Raw genomic sequence first — 20,244 nt, forward strand, 5'->3', positions numbered from 1 at the left:
GCACATACTTCACAAGCACTGTGTCACTAAGCTATTGCCAAGTCCAGATCTAGCAAACTGATAAAAGAGAAGTTCCGACTTTACTAGATATAATTGTAGATTTATCTTTCATTTAATTTTTGCTTCTCCTATATATCTTCAGCCATTCTATTTCTACTGAAATTACACACATTTCAAAAAAATTTTAAAGAACTACTTGTGAGGATGGTAGTCTTTTAGGCTTAGCCTTAATTTTGCCCTATTTTCTTGCTTGTATTTCCTCCTAAAGTTATTATTCCATTTCTATCTTCTTTATTTTTGTTCCAATATTATTCCTTACCAGTTTTTTTTAAAAAATAGCCCCATTAACTAAACATTTTTGTGGGGGAGGGGTTTCCAGCATTTTTCTGTAGCATTGGAGCCTGTCCTGAACTAGCTCTTATGGACCAGGCTGGCCTCAAACTCACAGAGATCTGCTGCCTCTGCCTACTGAGTGCTGGGATTAAAGGCGTGTGCCACCACTGCCCGATTTAATGAAACATTCTTAGTTTGGCTTAATGTGAGATTATCTTTATTTTTCCTTCAATAACAAAAGAATTTATTTGCTGAATATAGAATTCATGGTTCAGAGCTCTTTTTTTTGAGCACTTTATTGTAACTACAGTGGCTTTTGAGAAGGAAATTGATATTTGATTTGTTTCCCAAATAGTAATGTTTCATTTTTCTCTAGACTCTTTAACATATGTTTATTCCACTTCAGCTTTAAGAAAGCTGATTGTGATGTGTTGTGCCATGAAATGTCCAGTATATATGCTGCCATGCTAGACCAAATTACATGAGGAAAGGCACTCAGAGTCTTTCATTAAGTGTCAGGCATATAAAGTATGTTTGCTAAGTATACTCTGTAAGGAAAAAATCCCTAAGTACTTTGGTTTCAATAATAAGTTAAAAGTGAATCAACTCTATCTATGGTGACTGGTAAATATGAATTTACCTTGAAGAACCCTGGGAGGCAAAGAAGAAACTGGATGTACCTATGAAATTCCAAATATTAACTTATATAATCATTTGCCATATTTCCAAGGACTTCATAAAACCCTTTAAACTACTATGTTCTTATAACTACAGAATTCAGAAACACCTTACATTTTTGTTTCACTGAGACAATGCTAACATATTTATTTTTACACTCTTTACTTATTTAGGAATGGGGATCTTACATTGTAGTCCTGGCTGGCCTAGTATCTGCTATTTGGTGACTATGCAGTCCTTGAACTTCAGTCATCTGCCTGTCTAGACTGTTGATTGTTGAAATTACAGATATGCAGTATTATACTGGACCCTTTTTTTATTATTTTATTTTTTATTGAAAAAAAACTTTCTGCCTCCTCCCAGCCTCCCATTTCCCTCCCCCTCCTCCCGCCACTCTACCCCTACCCCCACTCCTCTTCCCCTCCCTCTCCAGTCCAAAAAGCAATCAGGATTCCCTGCCCTGTGGAAAGTCCAAGGTCATTCCCCCTCCATCCAGGTCTAGGAAGATGAACATCCAAACTGGCTAGGCTCCCACAAAGCCAGAACATGAAGTAGGAACAAAACCCCATGCCATTGTCCTTGGCTTCTCATCACCCTCATTGTCCACCATGTTCAGAGTCCAGTTTTATCCCATGTTTTTTCAGTCACAGTCCAGCTGGCCTTGGTGAGCTCCCAATAGATCAGCCCCACTATCTCAGTGGGTGGGTGCACCTCTCATGGTCCTGACTTCCAAGCTCATGCTATCCCTCCTTCTGCTCCTCATTGGGACTTTGGGAGCTTAGTCCAGTGCTCCAGTGTGGGTCTCTGTCTCTATCTCCATCCATCGCTAGATGAAGGTTCTATGGTGATATGCAAGATATTCATCAGTATGGCTATAGGATAGGGTCATTTCAGGTTCCCTGTCCTCAGCTGCCCAAGGAACTAACTGGTGACATTGCCCTGGGCACCTGGGAGCCACTCTAGGTTCAAGTCTCTTACCAACCCTAAGGTGGTTCCCTTAATTAAGTTATGTGATTCTCTGCTCCTCTATCCAACCTTGTTTTATCCCCAATCATCCTGTTTCCCCAAGTTCCCCCATCCTCCCCTTCTTACTTTTCTCTCCCCTTCTCCCCTTACCCCCATCCCTCCCCACCCCCAAGATCCCAATTTTTTGCCCAGCAATCTTGTCTATTTCCCATAGCAGGGATAATAACTATATGTTTTTCTTTGGGTTCACCTTCTTATATAGCTTCTTTAGGATCACAAATTATAGACTCAGTGACCTTTATTTATGGCTAGAAAGCAATTATGAGTGAGTACATCCCATGATCCTCTTTTTGGGTCTGGGTTACCTCACTCAGGATAGTGTTTTCTATTTCCATCCATTTGCATGCAAAATTCGAGAAGTCATTGTTTTTTATGGCAGAATAGTACTCCAATGTGTATATATTCCACACTTTCTTCATCCATTCTTCCATTGAAGGACATCTAGGTTGTTTCCAGGTTCTGGCTATTACAAATAATGCTGCTATGAACATAGTTGAACAAATGCTTTTGTCATATGATAGGGTATCTCTTGGGTATATTCCCAAGAGTGGTATTGCTGAGTCCAGGGGTAGGTTGATCAAAAATTTCCTGAGAAACCGCCACACTAATTTCCAAAGTGGTTGCACAAGTTTGAATTCCCACCAGCAATGGATAAGGGTACCCCTTTCTCCGCAACCTCTCCAGCAAAGGCTATCATTGGTGTTTTTGATTTTAGCCATTCTGACAGGTGTAAGATGGTACTTCAAAGTTGTTTTGATTTGCAATTCCCTGATCACTAAAGAGGTTGAACATGACCTTCAGTGTCTTTTGACCATTTGAACTTCTTCTGTTAAGAATTCTCTGTTCAGTTCAGTGCCCCATTTTTTAATTGGGTTAATTAGCATTTTAAAGTCTAGTTTCTTGAGTTCTCTATATATTTTGGAAATCAGACCTTTGTCTGTTGCGGGGTTGGTGAAGATCTTCTCCTCGTCAGTGGGTTGCCTTTTTGTCTTGGTGACAGTGTCCTTTCCTTTACAGAAGCTTCACAGTTTCAGTTGGTCCCATTTATTCAATGTTGCCCTTAATGTCTGTGCTACTGGGGTTATATGCAGGAAGTGTTATCCTGTGCCCATGTATTGTAGAGTACTTCCCACTTTCTCTTCTATCAGGTTCAGTGTGTTCTCACTGATATTAAGGTCTTTGACCCATTTGGACTTGAGTTTTGTGCATGGTGATAGACATGGATCTATTTTCATTCTTCTACAGGTTGACAACCAGTTCTGTCAGCATCATTTGTTGAAGATGCTCTCTTTCTACTATTGTATAATTTATCAAAAATCATGTGTTACTAGGTTTGTGAGTTAAAATCCAGGTCTTCTATTCGATTCCATTGATTCACTTCTCTGTTTTTATGCCAATGCCAAGCTGTTTTCAATACTGTAGCTCTATAATGGAGTTTGAAGTCAGGGATGGTAATGCCTCCAGACGATCCTTTATTGTATAAGATTGTTTTGGCTATCCTGGGTTTTTTGTTCCTCCATATAAAGTTGATTATTGTCCTCTCAAGGTCTGTGAAGAATTTTGATGGGATTGTGATGGGGATTGCATTTAATCTATAGATTGCTTTTGGTAGAATTGCCATTTTTACTATGTTGATCCTCCCAATCCAAGAGCAAGGGAGATCCTTCCATTTTCTGGTATCCTCTTCAGTTTCTTTCTTCAAAGACTTAAAGTTCTGGTCAAATACATCTTTCACTTCCTTGGTCAGAGTTACCCCAAGATATTTTATGCTATTTGTGGCTATCGTGAAAGGTGATGCTTCTCAGATTTCCCTGTCTGATTCTTTTGGAGTTGATCTTGTATCCTGCCACATTACTAAAGGTGTTTATCAGCTGTAGGACTTCTTTGGTAGAGTTTTGTGGGGTCGCATATGTATACTATCATATCATCTATAAATAACCAAAGTTTATCCTCTTCCTCTCCAATTTGAATCCTCTTGATCCCCTTATGTTGTCTTATTGCTATTGCTAGAACTTCAAGCACTATATTGAAGAGGTATGGAGAGAGTGGGCAGCCTTGTCTTGTTCCTGATTTTAGTGGGATGGCTTTGAGTTTCTCTCTGTTTAATTTGATGTTAGCTATTGGCTTACTATAAATAGCTTTTATTATATTTAGGTATGACCCTTGTGTCCCTAATCTCTCTGACCTTTATCATAAAGGGATGTTGAATTTTGTCAAATGCTTTTTCAGCATCTAATGAAATGATCATATGGCTTTTTTCTTTCAGTTTATCTATATGATGAATTACATTGATAGATTTTCGTATGTTGAACCAGCCCTGCATCTCTGGGATGAAGCCTACTTGATCATAATGGATAATTTTTCTAATGTGTTCTTGGATTCGTTTGCCATTGATGTTCATGAGTGAGATTGGCCTGTAATTCTCTTTCTTGGTTTGGTCTTTGAGTGGTTTTTGGTATCAGGGTAACTGTAGCTTTATAAAAGGAATTTGACAATTACTCTTCTGTTTCTATATTGTGAAATACGTTAAGGGGTATAGGTATTAGGTCTTCTTGGAAGTTCTGGGAGAATTCTGCATTGAAACTATCTGGTCCTGGGCTTCTTTTGGATGGGAAGTTTTTGATAACAGTTTCTAATTCTTCGCGAGTAACAGGTCTATTTAGATTGTTCACCTGGTCTTGATTTAATTTTGGTATATGGTACTTATCTAAAAAATGTCCATTTCTTTTACATTTTCCAATTTTGTGGCATACAGACTTTTGTAGTAAGATCTAATGATTCTCTGAATTTCCTCTGTGTCTATGGTTATGTCCCCCTTTTCATTTCTGATCTTATTAATTTGCGTGTTCTCTCTCTGTCCTTTGATTAATTTGGATAGGTGTTTGTCGATCTTGTTGATTTTCTCCAAGAACCAACTTTTTGTATCATTGATTCTTTGGATTGTTTTCTGTGTTTCTATTTTGTTGATTTCAGCCCTTAGTTTGATTATTTCCCGTCTTCGAATCCTCCTGGGTGAGTGTGCTTCTTTTTTTTTCTAGCACTTTCAGGTGTGCTGTTAAGTCTTGTGCTTTCTCCATTTTCTTTATGTGGGCACTTAGTGCTTTGAACTTTCCTCTTAGCACTGATTTCATAATGTCCCACAGGTTTGAGTATGTTGTCTTTTTATTTTCATTAAATTCAAGGATGACTTTAACTTCTTTCTTTTTTTCTTTCTTGACCCAGGTGTGGTTCAGTAGTTGACTGTTCAGTTTCCATGAGTTTGTTGGTTCTCTGGGGGTAGCCTTGTTGTTCAATTCTAACTTTAATCCATGTTGATCCGGTAAGACACAGGTCGTCACTATAATTTTTTATATATGTGGAGGTTTGCTTTTTTACTGAGTATGTTGTCAGTTTTAGAGAAAGTTCCATGAGCTGCAGAGAAGAAGGTATATTCTTTCCTATTTGGATGGAATGTTCTATAGATGTCTGTTAAGTCCATTTGCTTCATTACCTCCATTAATTCTCTTATTTCTCTTTTAGGTTTCTGTTTGATTGACCTGTCCATTGGTGAGAGAGGAGTGTTGAAGTCTCCTACTATTAGTGTGTGTGGTTTGATGTCTGCCTTGAGTTCTAGTAATGTTTTTTTACATAATTGGTGCTTTTATATTAGGGGCATACATACTCAGGATTGATACTCCTGATGAATTGTTCCTGTTATGAGTATAAAATGACCATCTCTATCTCTTCTGATTGATTTTAGTTTGAACTCAGATTTGTTAGAAATTAGTGTAGCCACACCCACTTGTTTCTTAGGTCCGTTTGCTTGAAAAGCCTTTTCCCAACACTTTACTTTGAGTAGATGTCTGTCTTTGTGGTTGAGGTGTGTTTTTTGTAAACAGCAGAGTGTTGGATCCTGTTTTCGTATCTAATCTCTTAGCCTGTGCCTTTTTATAAGGGAACGAGTCCACTGATATTAAGTGATATTAATGACCGGTTGTTGTTGACTCCCATTGTTATTTTTTTTTTTTGGTAGTAGAGTTTGTGTGTTTTCCTTCTTTGAGTTGTGCTGGTGAAGGGTCGCCAAATGTCTGAGTTATTATAGGCAGTGTTGGCAATGTTGGATTCCTTGGGTTGTGATTTTTCTTTTATTACTTTCTGTAAGGCTGGATTTGTGGCTACTTATTGTTTAAATTTGTTCTTATCTTGGAATATTTTTTTTTCTCCATCGATAGTGAACCATAGCTTGGCTGGGTATAGTAGTCTGGGCTTGCATCCATCGTCTCTTAGTTTCTGCAGTACCTCTATCCAGGATCTTCTGGTTTTCATGGTTTCCATAGAGAAGTCAGGTGTAAGTCTGATAGGTTTATCTTTACAAGTTACTTGACCTTTTTCCTTTGCAGCTCTTAATATTCTGTTTTTAATCTGTATGTTTTGTGTTTTGATTATTATATGGTGAGGGGATTTTTTTTGATCCAGTCTATTTGGTTTTTTGTATTCTTCTTGAATATTCATAGGAATATCTTTCTTTATGTTGGGAATGTTTTCTTCAATAATCTTGTTAAATATATTTTTTGTGCCTTTCAGCTGTAATTCTTCTCCTTCTTCTATCCCTATTATTCTTAGGTTTGGTCTTTTTATTGTGTCCCGTATTTCCTGAATGTTTTGTGATGAGAATTTGTTGGATTTGCTGTTTTCTTTGATCAGTGCATTTATTTTCTCTATGCTGTCTTCAGAGTCTGAGATTCTTTCTTCTATCTCTTGTATTCTATTAGTTATGCTTTTTTCTGTAGTCTCTGTTCGTTGACCTAGATTTTCCCTATCCAGCTGGCCCTCGGTTTCTGTTTTCTTCCTTGCCTCCAATCAGTTTTCAATTCTTGAACTGTTTCTGTAACCTGTTTGATTGTTTTTTTCTTGGTTTCCCAGGGTATCGTTTACGTATTTATTCATTTCTTCAAACTTTTTGTTATACTTCTCATCCATTTCTATAAGGGCGTTTTTTTACATGCTGTTTAAGAGACTCTGTCGCTTTCATAATGTCAATCTTTCCCCTTCTTCTGGATTAGGGTGTTCAAAACCTTTTGTTGTAAGATCACTGGGTTCTGGTGTTTTCATGTTGTTTTTCAGATTGGTGGAGGAATTCTTGCCTTGGCACCTGCCCATCTTTTCCTTCAAATGCTATCCAATGGATCTTATGGAATAGGATCAGGTTCCCTTGCTGGCTAAGGACCTTGCTGGCAAAAGGCCTACCTTGCTGCAGGCAGGCTATTGAAGCAAAGCAACTCCCGCCCCGTTGCCCTCAGCACCCCATTCCAGCGCCAAAACAGGTTGAGCTGGCAGATCTTGTGGCTCCGTGGAAGGGAGGAAGAAGGGAGGAGGTTCCTGGGTGCAAACTGGAATGGGTTAGGGAGAGATAGGCCCAGCAATGGGGAGCAGCCCCTGCCGAATTACAGGGGAGTAAAGGGGGCCGTGGAATGACCGTGCTGTGTTTCCGGGCTCCTGCCTCTGGTCAAGAACACACTCACCACTCTGATGGATCCCCTGGAATAGGATCAGGTTCCCTTGCTGGCCAGGAACCTTGCTGACAAAAGGCCTGCCTTGCTGCAGGCAGGCTATTGAAGCAAAGCAACTCCCGCCCACCCCGTTGTCCTCAGCACCTCTGAGTTGATTTTTAATTAATGCTACTGACATTATTTTAAATATTTTTTCCAAAATCAGAATATACTTGTATCTTTCATTATTATATAATTTTGTATTATGTTTAAGAAAACTCTTAGGAAAAGAAAAATATGAAATAGATTTACTTCAGTGTTTTTTAGTAAGCATTATCCTGGGAATGAATATGTTTACCAGAAATTCTAATACATCAAATTGTATTTGACAAATTCATTCAAATCCCATGAGAGTATTTTCTAAACTGGAGACATTGTTCTGTTTGAGGTCATCATGAAAAAAGTACACAGAGAATGCATAGTGAGTCTAGGTTACACAATGAGACCTGTAGTGAAAAGAGCGGTGGGTACATAGTGAGACCCATACAAAAATGGTTATGAGTAAAGAAAATCCAATTAAATTGTTTTATAAGCAGTTCTATCAAAGACTTCTTACTGATAGAAATAAATTGCATTCAAATACTCCGAATCGGGGGCAAAACTTATATTTAGAATATCTTAAAAGATCACTACAATTTAATAATTTCCCCCTTTGAAAATTTTATAGATCTCCTCTCTCCATAAGTGCCATATATGTCATTATTTGTCTGAGAAGCTATTTCAATTTTCTGAGTACATTTTTTTTTACCTTGGAGAATGGCTTATCTTCTGAGATATAGTTCTCTAATATGTTTATTACTATTATTATGAAGCAAAATAGTTTATTTTCAATAAATACTAACACTTCATTAAATATAGGACAACATGAGCCCACTTAAGTGATTATTCTTGATCACTACATTCTCCTCAGTCCCTAGTTTTCCCTAATACAACACTAACAGCAATAATATATATATATATAATATATATATATATATATATATATATATCATGCCTACCAGATTTTTTGAAAATATTAAATTGTTTAATTTTAATGACACTACAAAATTTGTATCACTGCATCTCATCTACCTAAAATCACATGTACCTACACACACACACACACACACACACACACACACAGAAAGAGAGAGAGAGAGAGAGACAGAGAGACAGAAACAGAGACAGAGAAATAAGTATTCAATATTTTTAATTGAATTTTAAATTACCACATTTGGCAGTGCTTGGTAATTAGGGTTTCCCTTTAAATAAGATGCTTCAGTTCCTGCCTACAACTTTATGATCAGATCCCACCAGAGAATCACCTTTTCATGTCCTTATTTCTGTTTGATGTTCTACAAACCTCCAATTTGAGATTTCTAAATTGTAGCAGCATAACAAATATGGTACATTTTTCAGATATATTTTAAATACCAAATCTCTGAGAAACCCACTAAACACATCTGTTCCTTTTGGGACATATCCAGCATTAGCTTTGTTGGGTGTGTCCAAAATAAGTATCACTAAGGAATGCCATATACAGAAACAAGGTTTTGTTTTGTGCTACTAGGAATTTGAATCTAGACCCTCACATATACTAGTGAATTATATCCTACTGGATCATATCCCTACATCCTTTTTGTAAAATATTTTCAGAGAGTTTTGCTATGTTATGTAGCCAGGCTTTGAGCTTGTGATCCTTTTGCAACAGCCTCCCTAGTATTTAAGATTATTGGACACATACAAAACCAAGCCAAAAAGAAATCAGAAAACCTCTTAGGTATTGAAAGAGAAAACCTGTATATTCATCTTGTTTCATCAATTCTGCCTTCTCTGCAAATGCTTAAACAAAGGGATAAGTCAGTAAAGTACTTACCAACCTCCCAGAATTCACACAATGGGATGGTTGGGACTAGATAGCAATAACCTTATTGTGGACATATTTAGGACTTTGCAAGTTTGAAAGTGTCACATAGTTAAGGCATTTCCAGCATAAAGGAAGAAAATAAGATTTGAAATGGCATCCAATGGCAGTAATATTCTTTGAGGAGAACTTAAAAATGCATGCGTGTGGCTTGGGTATTGTAGTCAGTGACTCCTCTCTATTGTCATTCACTGTATGTCCTTTTCCTGCTTCCCTAAATCCAGTGTTTAAGCTCATGTCAGCACAGTATCTTTTTCCTAGTTTTTATTGTTATAATCATGAAATACATCATAGGCTGGGAGGGGTGGCACATGCCTTTAATCCCAGCACTCAGAAGGCAGAGGATGGTGAATCTCTAAATCCAAGGTGAGCCTGATCTTCAGAGTGAGATCCAGGGCAGCCACGGATATACAAAGGAGCCACATATCAAAGCTCAAAACAAAACAAAAACATACGTACATACATATGTAAAGGAACCACATCTCAAAACAAAATATTCATACATACATAACAGATAGACCAAAGTGACTTGAAATCTTACCAGCCCTACCCGTATATGTAATTCAAGCTCAAACCTCTATGAAATTACAACTACTGTATTAGTTCTTCTCAAAAATACTTGAGACTACATATGTCATACATGTCATTATGAATATCATGTAAAATGGTTTGTCTACCTAAATCATATTATTAGTCAAGTGTGAACGTCATACTGACAAATATTTAGTGTCAACTAATACACAGTGGGCATCAATACGGCAAGGATTTGCCCAGGACCTGAAATAAAGATTACTGGCCATATGTATATTTATAACACACACAGAGTGAGTGAGAGAGAGAGAGACAGACAGAGACAGAGAGAGAGAAGCAGAGAGAAAGAGAACGAAAGAGGGAGGAGTCAGAAAGAAAGTCTGAGCTTCATTTTTCCATTTCCTATCTTAGTGTCTGAAAGTGCATCCTCCTCTCATAATGAAAGATTGGGGGGAAAGGAAAAAAGAAATATTGGATTGCCTCAATTAATTATTGACTTTTCTCTTAGCAGGGATGTTCATAACCATCAAGTGCTATTTTGTGTATAAAGAACACTCAGCCATTACTTGACACCCACTTCTACATTATCAGAGCAGACCATTCAATTTCTTTCCAGATAGGTTCTTCACTTTATTACTGAAAGTAATAAGGTTCTAGTTCCTAGACTGCAGTCTGTTCCAAACCCTTCTGGAAGCCTATCTAAATCTTTCTGCTTTGTTGAAGACTTCTCCTAACATTCTTTAAATAGTATATTTAAATCCAATGTGACAGGTTTAATAAGTGATAAGCTTTAGCTTATTTATTACTATGTGTACCTGAATACACACAGCAGTATTTTTCTTTTGGAATAGCTTCCAGATTTCATATAAATTTTGCTTTAGAAATATAGCAGTCTGTATTAAAGAAAAACCATTTTTCTAACTCATTGCTGGCGAAAAATATTTTCTTCTAGTTCCTGGTCTTTATTCCTATGGTCTATTCTTTTGTAGTCTTTCTACAAGCAAATTCTGTTAGAATTGTATGTTTTTAAAGTATTGCTCTTAATAGCACAAATATTCATTTCAAGTTAATTTCTGTTGTAGTGAGGAGAGCTACTTGTTGGTTCCCGGCTGCTCAGCCCCGAAATAATCACACAGAAACCATTTTATTTACATCACTGCTTGGCCCATTAGCTCTAACTTCTCGTTAGCTAACTCTTACATCATAATTTAACCCATCTCCATTAATCTGTGCATCTCCACGAAATTGTGGCTTACCAGCAAAGTCTACCAGCACATCTGTCTCCAGTTGCAGCTTCATGGCTTCTCCTGACTCCACCCTACTTTCTTTCAGCATTCAGTTTAGTTTTCCCTGCCTACCTATATTCCCTGCGCATGCCCAAGACAGTTTCTTTATTAACCAATGGTATTCACAGCATACAGAGGGAAATCCCACATTATTCTGTACATATTTCATAAAGGCATTAGAGTAAGGGCTAGGTTAAGTGAACCATATTGTACTACACTAATCACCAATTATCATCCCAATGAGAATCTTACCAATAAATATGATTGCAATAGGTACTAGTTTTATGTCACTAATAGATACTTAAGATATATAGAGAGATGTATCTCTTTGTACATGTGATTTTAGATATATATGAGTCTAAATATATGAGTTTAGTTATATATTAGATATATTTGAATCTAGATATATAAAAGTTTAACTATGTGAGTCTCCCTATATAATAGATAACTCTATATATGTAAGTTAACAACTCTCAACTTATACTATTTAGTTATTTTTGCACATTTTTGTAGGCATGTAAAAGGTCAGAAATCAAAATAATGGAGTAATTTCCAGGGTCCAGGAGCTTTCTACATTGTGATTTATGATACTCTTCTTAGCAAAATGCTAGGAAAATTGAATTACTTAAGGTCAAAAGCCTTAAGACCACACATTATATTTCAGTGACCAGATAATAAAAAAAAAAAGAACATGACAGGTTCCTCATTCCAATTTCAGCCATACTAATTCACATATTTTTACATTATATAGATATCCAAGTATCTCTGCCGTATGTTCATTTAGAGCCCTTAAGAGATATCAAGGATGAAATTAGTTGCATCATATGACAGTTCTGTTTTCAAATTTTTGAGGAACTCCCATGCTGAATTCCGTAACAACTGGACTAACTTACTACTTGCCACCAGAAGTATATAAATTTACCCTTTTCCATACTATCTCTCCAGCATTTGGTCCTATTTTTCTTTATGGGATCCATATTGAATGAGGTTAGATGGAATTAACATGTAGTTTTAATTTTTATTTTCCTGATGTCTAAAGATATTGAAAAGTTTTGGACATTGATACTTGATCATTTGAGAACACTTTGTTGCACCATTGATACATTTTACAGCATGTTGTCTAAGTTTTTGGTACTTTTTAATTTTTTTTATATGTTCTAGATATTGATCACCTGTTAGGTAAATACATAGCAGTTGCTTTCTACCATTCTGTGGGCTGTCTCTTCACTTGATTGGTTATGTTTGCTGTGAGGATGCTTTTTCATCTCATGCAATACACTGTATGAAGCCAATAAAATCATGGTATTACTGAATAAGTAGTTTCTTTTTAGAAAGGTGTGATCTGTAACTCTGTCTTCTAGTATTTTACCAATATTTTCATTTAAATAGTTCAATTTCATTTCTTAAATTAAGATCTTTGATTTTGAACTAATTGATTTTTGTACAGTGCTTTTTGGAATGGATATGTGGTATCCATTATTCCCAGCACCATTTGTTTTGGTGTTGATGTTGTTTTGTCTTTTTTAACATGTTTGTCCAGATTGCATTTATTTAAAATGAACTTGGAACAGAAAATTAGTTACTCTAAGTATTTTCCTATTATTTTTTTTCTTTTTTTTTCTTTTTTTTATTGATAAAAGGAGGATAAAGAAAAAAACAAATTTCCACCTCCTCCCACCAGCCTCCCATTTCCCTCCCCCTCCTCCCACTCCTCTCCCCCTCCTCCCACTCTTCTCCCCCTCCTCCCACCCCTCTCCCCCTCCCCCCACTCCTCTCCCTCTCCCTCTCCAGTCCAAAGAGCAGTCAGGGTTCCCTGCCCTGTGGTAAGTCCTAGGTCCTCCCCCCTCCATCCACATCCAGGAAGGTGAACATCCAGACTGGCCAGGCTCCCACCAAGCCAGCACACTGCGCAGGATCAAAACCGCGTGCCAATGTCCTTGGCGTCTCATCAGCCCCCATCGTTCGCCATGTTCCGAGAGTCCAGCTTTATCCCATGCTCCTTCTGGTAACAGTCCAGCTGGCCTTGGTGAGCTCCCAGTAGATCAGCTCCACTGTCTCAGTGGGTGGGTGCACCCCTCGTGGTCCCGACATCTTCGCTCATGTTCTCCCTCCTTCTGCTCCTCATTGGGACCTTGGGAGCCCAGTCCAGTGCTCCAGTGTGGGTCTCTGTCTCTATCTCCATCCATCGCCAGATGCGAGCTCTAGGATGATATGCAATATATTCGTCAGTATCGCTCTAAGGCAGGGCCATTTCAGGTTCCCTATCCTCAGCTGCCCAGGGAACCAACTGGGGACCTCAGCTTGGGCACCTGGGAGCCCCTCCAGAGTCAAGTCTCCTGCCCACCCCAAAGTGGGTCCCTTAACTAAGAATTGTGGCCCCGCGCTCCTCTATCCAACCTTCCCCCATCCCGATCCTCCTGTTTCCCCAAGTCCCCCCTCCCTCCCCTCTACCATTTCTCTCCCCATCTCCCCTAACCCTCATCCCACCCCACCCCCAAGATCCCACTTTTCTCCCCGGCAATTTTGTCTACTTCCCTTATCCAAGAGGATAACTATATGTTTTTCCTTGGGTTCACCTTCTTACTTAGCTTCTTTAGATTCGCCTATTGTAGACTCCGTGAGCCCTATTTATGGCTAGAAACCAATTATGAGTGAGTACATCCCATGTTCATCTTTTTGGGTCTGGGATACCTCACTCAGGATAGTGTTATCTATTTCCATCCATTTGCATGCAAAATTCGAGAAGTCATTCTTTTTTACCGCAGCGTAGTACTCTAGTGTGTATATATTCCATACTTTCTTCATCCATTCTTCCATTGAAGGGCATCTAGGTTGTTTCCAGGTTCTGGCTATTACAAATAATACTGCTATGAACATAGTTGAACAAATGCTTTTGACATGTGATAGAACATCTCTTGGGTAAATTTCCAAGAGTGGTATTGCTGGGTCCAGGGGTAGGTTGATCCCGAATTTCCTGAGAAACCGAAACACTGACTTCCATAGTGGTTGGACAAGATTGCATTCCCACCAGCAATGGATGAGGGTACCCCTTCCTCCACAGCCTCTCCAGCAAAGGCTATCCTTGGTGTTTTTGACGTTAGCCAATCTTACAGGTGTAAGATGATATCTCAAAGTTGTTTTGATTTGCATTTCCCTGATCGCTAAGGAGGTTGAGCATGACCTTAAGTGTCTTTTGGCCATTTGAACTTCTTCTGTTGAGAATTCTCTGTTCAGTTCAGCGCCCCATTTTTTAATTGGATTAATTAGCATTTTAAAGTCTAGTTTTTTGAGTTCTCTATATATTTTGGAGATCAGACCTTTGTCTGTTGCGGGGTTGGTGAAGATCTTCTCCCAGTCAGTAGGTTGCCTTTGTGTCTTAGTGACGGTGTCCTTTGCTTTACAGAAGCTTCTCAGTTTTAGTAGGTCCCATTTATTCAATGTTGCCCTTAATGTCTGTGCTTCTGGCGTTATACTTAAGAAGCGATCGCCTGTGCCCATCTGTTGTAGGGTATTGCCCACTTTCTCTTCTATCAGATTCAGTGTTTTCGGGCTGATATTGAGGTCTTTAATCCATTTGGACTTGAGTTTTGTGCACGGTGATAGATATGGGTCTATTTTCATTCTTCTACAGGTTGACATCCAGTTGTGCCAGCACCATTTGTTGAAGATGCTTTCTTTCTTCCAATGTATACTTTTAGCTCCTTTATCGAAAATGAGGTGTTCATAGGTTTGTGGGATAAAGTCCGGGTCTTCTATACGATTCCATTGGTCGACTTCTCTGTTTTTATGCCAGTACCACCCTGTTTTCTTACTGTAGCTCGGTAATAGAGTTTGAAGTCAGGGATGGTAATGCCTCCAGAAGATCCTTTATTGTATAGGATTGTTTTGGCTATCCTGGGTTTTTTGTTTTTCCATATAAAGTTGATTATTGTCCTCTCCAGATCTGTGAAGAATTTTGATGGGATCTTGATGGGGATTGCATTGAATCTATAAATTGCCTTTGGTAGAATTGCCATTTTTACTATGTTGATCCTCCCAATCCAAGAGCAAGGGATGTCCATCCATTTTTTGGTATCCTCTTCAATTTCTTTCTTCAATGCCTTAAAGTTCTTGTCAAATAGATCTTTTACTTCCTTGGTTAGATTTACCCCAAGATATTTTATGCTGTTTGTGGCTATCGTGAATGGAGAAGCTTCTCTGATTTCCCTCTCTGCTTCCATATCCTTTGAGTATAGGAGGGCGACTGATTTTTTGGAGTTGATCTTGTATCCTGCCACATTACTAAAGGTGTTTATCAGCTGTAAAAGTTCTTTGGTGGAATTTTGGGGGTCGCTTATGTACACTATCATATCATCTGCGAATAACGAAAGTTTAACTTCTTCCTTTCCAATTCGAATCCCCTTGATCCCCTTATGTTGTCTTATTGCTATTGCTAGAACTTCCAGCACTATATTGAAGAGGTATGGTGAAAGTGGACAGCCTTGTCGTGTTCCTGAGTTAAGCGGGATGGTTTTTGAGTTTCTCTCCATTTAATTTGATATTAGCTGTTGGTTTGCTGTATATAGCTTTTATTATATTTAGGTATGACCCTTGTATCCCTAATCTCTCCAAGACTTTTAACATAAATGGATGTTGAATTTTGTCAAATGCTTTTTCAGCATCTAATGAAATGATCATATGGTTTTTTTTCTTTCAGTTTATTTATATGCTGGATTACATTGATAGATTTTCGTATGTTGAACCATCCCTGCATCTCAGGAATGAAGCCTACTTGATCATAATGTATAATTTTTCGGATGTGTTCTTGGATTCGGTTTGCCAGTATTTTGTTGAGGAATTTTGCGTCGATATTCATGAGTGAGATCGGCCTGTAATTCTCTTTCCTGGTTGAGTCTTTGTGTGGTTTTGGTATCAGTGTAACTGTAGCTTCATAAAAGGAATTTGGTAATGACCCTTCTGTTTCTATATTGTGGAATACATTGAGGAGTATAGGTATTAGGTCTTCTTGGAAGTTCTGGTAGAATTCTGCATTGAAACCATCTGGCCCTGGGCTTTTTTTGGTAGGGAGGTTTTTGATAACAACTTCTAGTTCTTCGCGACTGACAGGTTTGTTTAGATTGTTCACCTGGTCCTGATTTAATTTTAGTAAATCGTATTTATCTAAAAAAGCGTCCATTTCTTTTACATTTTCCAGTTTAGTGGCATACAAGCTTTTGTAGTAAGATCTAATGACTCTCTGAATTTCCTCTGTGTTTGTGGTTATGTCCCCCTTTTCATTTCTGATCTTATTAATTTGCAAATTTTCTCTCTGCCGTTTGACTAGTTTGGATAGGGGTTTGTCAATCTTGTTGATTTTCTCCAGGAACCAGCTTCTTGATTCATTGATTCTTTGGATTGTTTTCTGTGTTTCTATTTTGTTGATTTCAGCCCTCAGTTTGATTATTTCCAGTCTTCTACTCCTCCTAGGTGAGTCTGCTTCTTTTTTTTCTAGAGCTTTCAGGTGGGCTGTTAAGTCTCCAATATGTGCTTTCTCTGTTTTCTTTAAGTGGGCACTTAGTGCTATGAACTTTCCTCTTAGGACTGGTTTCATAGTGTCCCATAAGTTCGAGTATGTTGTTTCCTTATTTTCATTGAATTCCAGGAAGACTTTAATTTCTTTCTTTATTTCTTCCTTAATCCAGGTATGGTTCAGTAGTTGACTGTTCAGTTTCCATGAGTTTGTAGGCTTTCTGGGGGTAGCATTGTTGTTGAATTCTAACTTTAATCCATGGTGGTCTGATAAGACACAGGTGGTTAGTAATATTTTTTTGTAGCTGTGTAAGTTAGCTTTGTTACCTAGTATGTGGTCAATTTTCGAGAAGGTTCCATGAGCTGCAGAGAAAAAGGTATATTCTTTCCTCTTTGGGTGGAATATTCTATAGATGTTGTTAAGTCCATTTGCTTCATTACCTCCATCAATTCTCTAATTTCTCTGTTAGGTTTCTGTCTGATTGACCTGTCCATTGGTGAGAGAGGAGTGTTGAAGTCTCCTACTATTAGTGTGTGCGGTTTGATGGCTGCCTTGAATTTTAGCAATGTGTCTTTTACATACATGGGTGCTTTTATATTAGGGGCATAGATATTCAGGATTGAGACTTCTTCCTGATTAATTTTTCCTGTTATGAGTATAAAATGTCCCTTTCCATCTCTTCTGATTGATTTAAGTTTGAAGTCAACTTTGTTAGAAATTAGTATGGCCACACTTGCTTGTTTCTTAGGTCCATTTGCTTGATAAGCCTTTTCCCAGCCCTTTACTCTGAGTAGGTGCCTGTCTTTGTGGCTGAGGTGTGTTTCTTGTAGACAGCAGAATGTTGGATCCTGTTTTCTTATCCAGTCTCTTAGCCTGTGCCTTTTTATAGGTGAGTTGAGCCCATTGACATTAAGTGTTATTAATGACCAGTGGTTGTTAACTCCGGTCACTTTTTTAGTAGTAGGGTTTGTGTGTTTCCCTTCTTTGAGTTGCGCTGGTGAATGGTCTCTAGATGTCTGAGTTATTGAGGTCTTTGTTGGACTCCTTGGTTAGTGATTTTCCTTCTATTATTTTCTGTAAGGCTGGATTTGTGGCTACGTATTGCTTAAATTTGTTTTTATCCTGGAAAATTTTGTTTTCTCCATTTATGGTGAACGAAAGCTTGGCTGGATATAGTAGTCTGGGCTTGCATCCATGGTCTCTTAGTTTTTGCAGTACATCTATCCAGGACCTTCTGGCTTTCATGGTTTCCATAGAGAAGTCAGGTGTAAGTCTGATAGGTTTACCTTTATAAGTAAGTTGGCCTTTTTCCTTTGCGGCTCTTAATATTCTTTCTTTATTCTGTATATTTTGTGTTTTGATTATTATATGGCGAGGGGATGTTTTTTTTTGATCCAGCCTATTTGGGGTTCCGTATGCCTCTTGAACCTTCATAGGTACATCTTTCTTCAGGTTGGGAAAGTTTTCTTCTATAATTTTGTTAAGTATATTTTCTGGACCGTTGAGCTGCACTTCTTCTTCTTCTACTCCAATTATTCTTAGGTTTGGTCTTTTTATTGTGTCCCATATTTCCTGAATGTTTTGTGATGAGAGTTTGTTGGACTTGCTGTTTTCTTTGATCAGTGCGTTTATTTTCTCTATGTTATCCTCAGACTCTGAGATTCTTTCTTCTATCTCTTGTATTCTGCTGATTATGCTTGTGTCTGTAGTCTCTATTCGTTTACCTAGATTTTCCATGTCCAGCCGGCCCTCTGTTTGTGTTTTCTTCTTTGCCTCCATTTCATTTTTCAAATCATGAACTGTTTCCATTATCTGCTTGATTGTTTTTCCTTGCTTTCCTAGGGTATCATTCACTGATTTACTCAATTCCTCGAACTTTCTGTTATACTTCTCCTCCATTTCTATAAGGGCGTTTTTTATATGTTGTTTAAGGGTGTCAATCCCTGTCATGAAGTCAGCTTTTTCTCCTTCTTCTTGATTAAGGTGTTCATGTCCTCCTGTTGTGAGGTCGCTGGCTTCTGGTGGTTTCGTGTTGTTTTTCAGATTGTTGGGTGAATTCTTGCATTGGCGTCTCCCCATCTCTTCCTCCCAATATTCTCCTATGGATCTTCTTTTACAGGATCAGGTCTTCTTGCCAACTGATGTGCCTTCCCAGTGATGTCACTCCCCCATGATGTTTCTCCTGGAGTCCAGTTCGGATCTCCTTGCTGCTTGGTTAGCTCGCAAACAAAGGGCCCACCCTGCTTGCTGCAGGCAGGTTATGGAGACAAAGGGGCTACCACCTTCCCCTTTGCACTCACCTTTGGGTTCAGTCCCAGCGCCCAGGCAGGCTGAGCACGGAGGCGCTCTGCCCCAAGAAGGGAGGGATGGAGGGAGACAGGAGGTAGGGGGATCTGGATGTAAGCTGGATGGGATAGGAATAGCGAGGAGGTACTGGGCAGTGTAGCCCTGTAGGTTGATCAGGAAGTGTAGGCGGGCTGTTCCCCGGTGCCACAGCACTCACTCACCACAATGATGTCTCACTAGGTGCCCTGATAGAAACTCCTTGCTGCTTGGTTCGCTGGCAGACAAAGGGCCCACCCTGCTTGCTGCAGGCTGGCTCTGGGGACAAAGAAGCCCCCGGGCTCCCCTTTGCCCTACGCTTTGGGTTAGGACCCAGCGCCCAAGCAGGCCGAGCAGGGAGGCGCTCTGCCACCAAGGAAGGGAGGGGGGAGAGAAACAGGGGGTGGGGGGATCTGGATGTAAGCTGGATGGGATGGGAATAGCGAGGAGGTACCGGGCAGTGTAGCCCTGTAGGTTGATCAGGAAGTGTAGGCGGGCTGTTCCCCGGTGCCACAGCACTCACTCACCACAATGATGTCTCACTAGGTGCCCTGATAGAAACTCCTTGCTGCTTGGTTCGCTGGCAGACAAAGGGCCCACCCTGCTTGCTGCAGGCTGGCTCTGGGGACAAAGAAGCCCCCGAGCTCCCCTTTGCCCTACGCTTTGGGCTAGGACCCAGCGCCCAAGCAGGCCGAGCAGGGAGGCGCTCTGCCACCGAGGAAGGGAGGGGGGAGAGAAACAGGGGGTGGGGAGATCTGGATGTAAGCTGGATGGGATAGGAATAGCGAGGAGGTACCGGGCAGTGTAGCCCTGTCTTTTCCTATTATTTTAACATCATGTTATAACTTTACTATGCACCATTACTTAGTACAAAACTGTAGTAAAATACATTTCAATTTATCAATTAAATTGTTTCCAAATATGCAATAGATAACTTAGTACTGATGTTTTTCAACAATCAACCCTGTACAGTGCCAGAAAAATTTTATTTCCCCTTAATGAAACCCACTTACTCATTATTACCCGTCTCCTCTCTCACAGCTCTCTAGTAACTATTAGTCGGTTCTATCTATCTGTATTAATTTCCCTATTTTATATTGTAGTAATATGAGCTGCAGGGCTGCGTCC

At 39.1% G+C, this 20,244-nt stretch overlaps 1 protein-coding gene across 1 annotated transcript in view; it reads left to right on the top strand.

Moving 5' to 3' along the window:
* The window catches only part of Cfap47 (cilia and flagella associated protein 47), a 316,226-nt gene that overhangs the window by 283,501 nt on the left and 12,481 nt on the right, over positions 1-20,244 (top strand). The window lies entirely within an intron of this gene.

Source organism: Microtus pennsylvanicus, chromosome X (assembly GCF_037038515.1).
Source record: "Microtus pennsylvanicus isolate mMicPen1 chromosome X, mMicPen1.hap1, whole genome shotgun sequence".
In the NCBI taxonomy this organism is placed as follows: Eukaryota; Metazoa; Chordata; class Mammalia; order Rodentia; family Cricetidae; genus Microtus; species Microtus pennsylvanicus.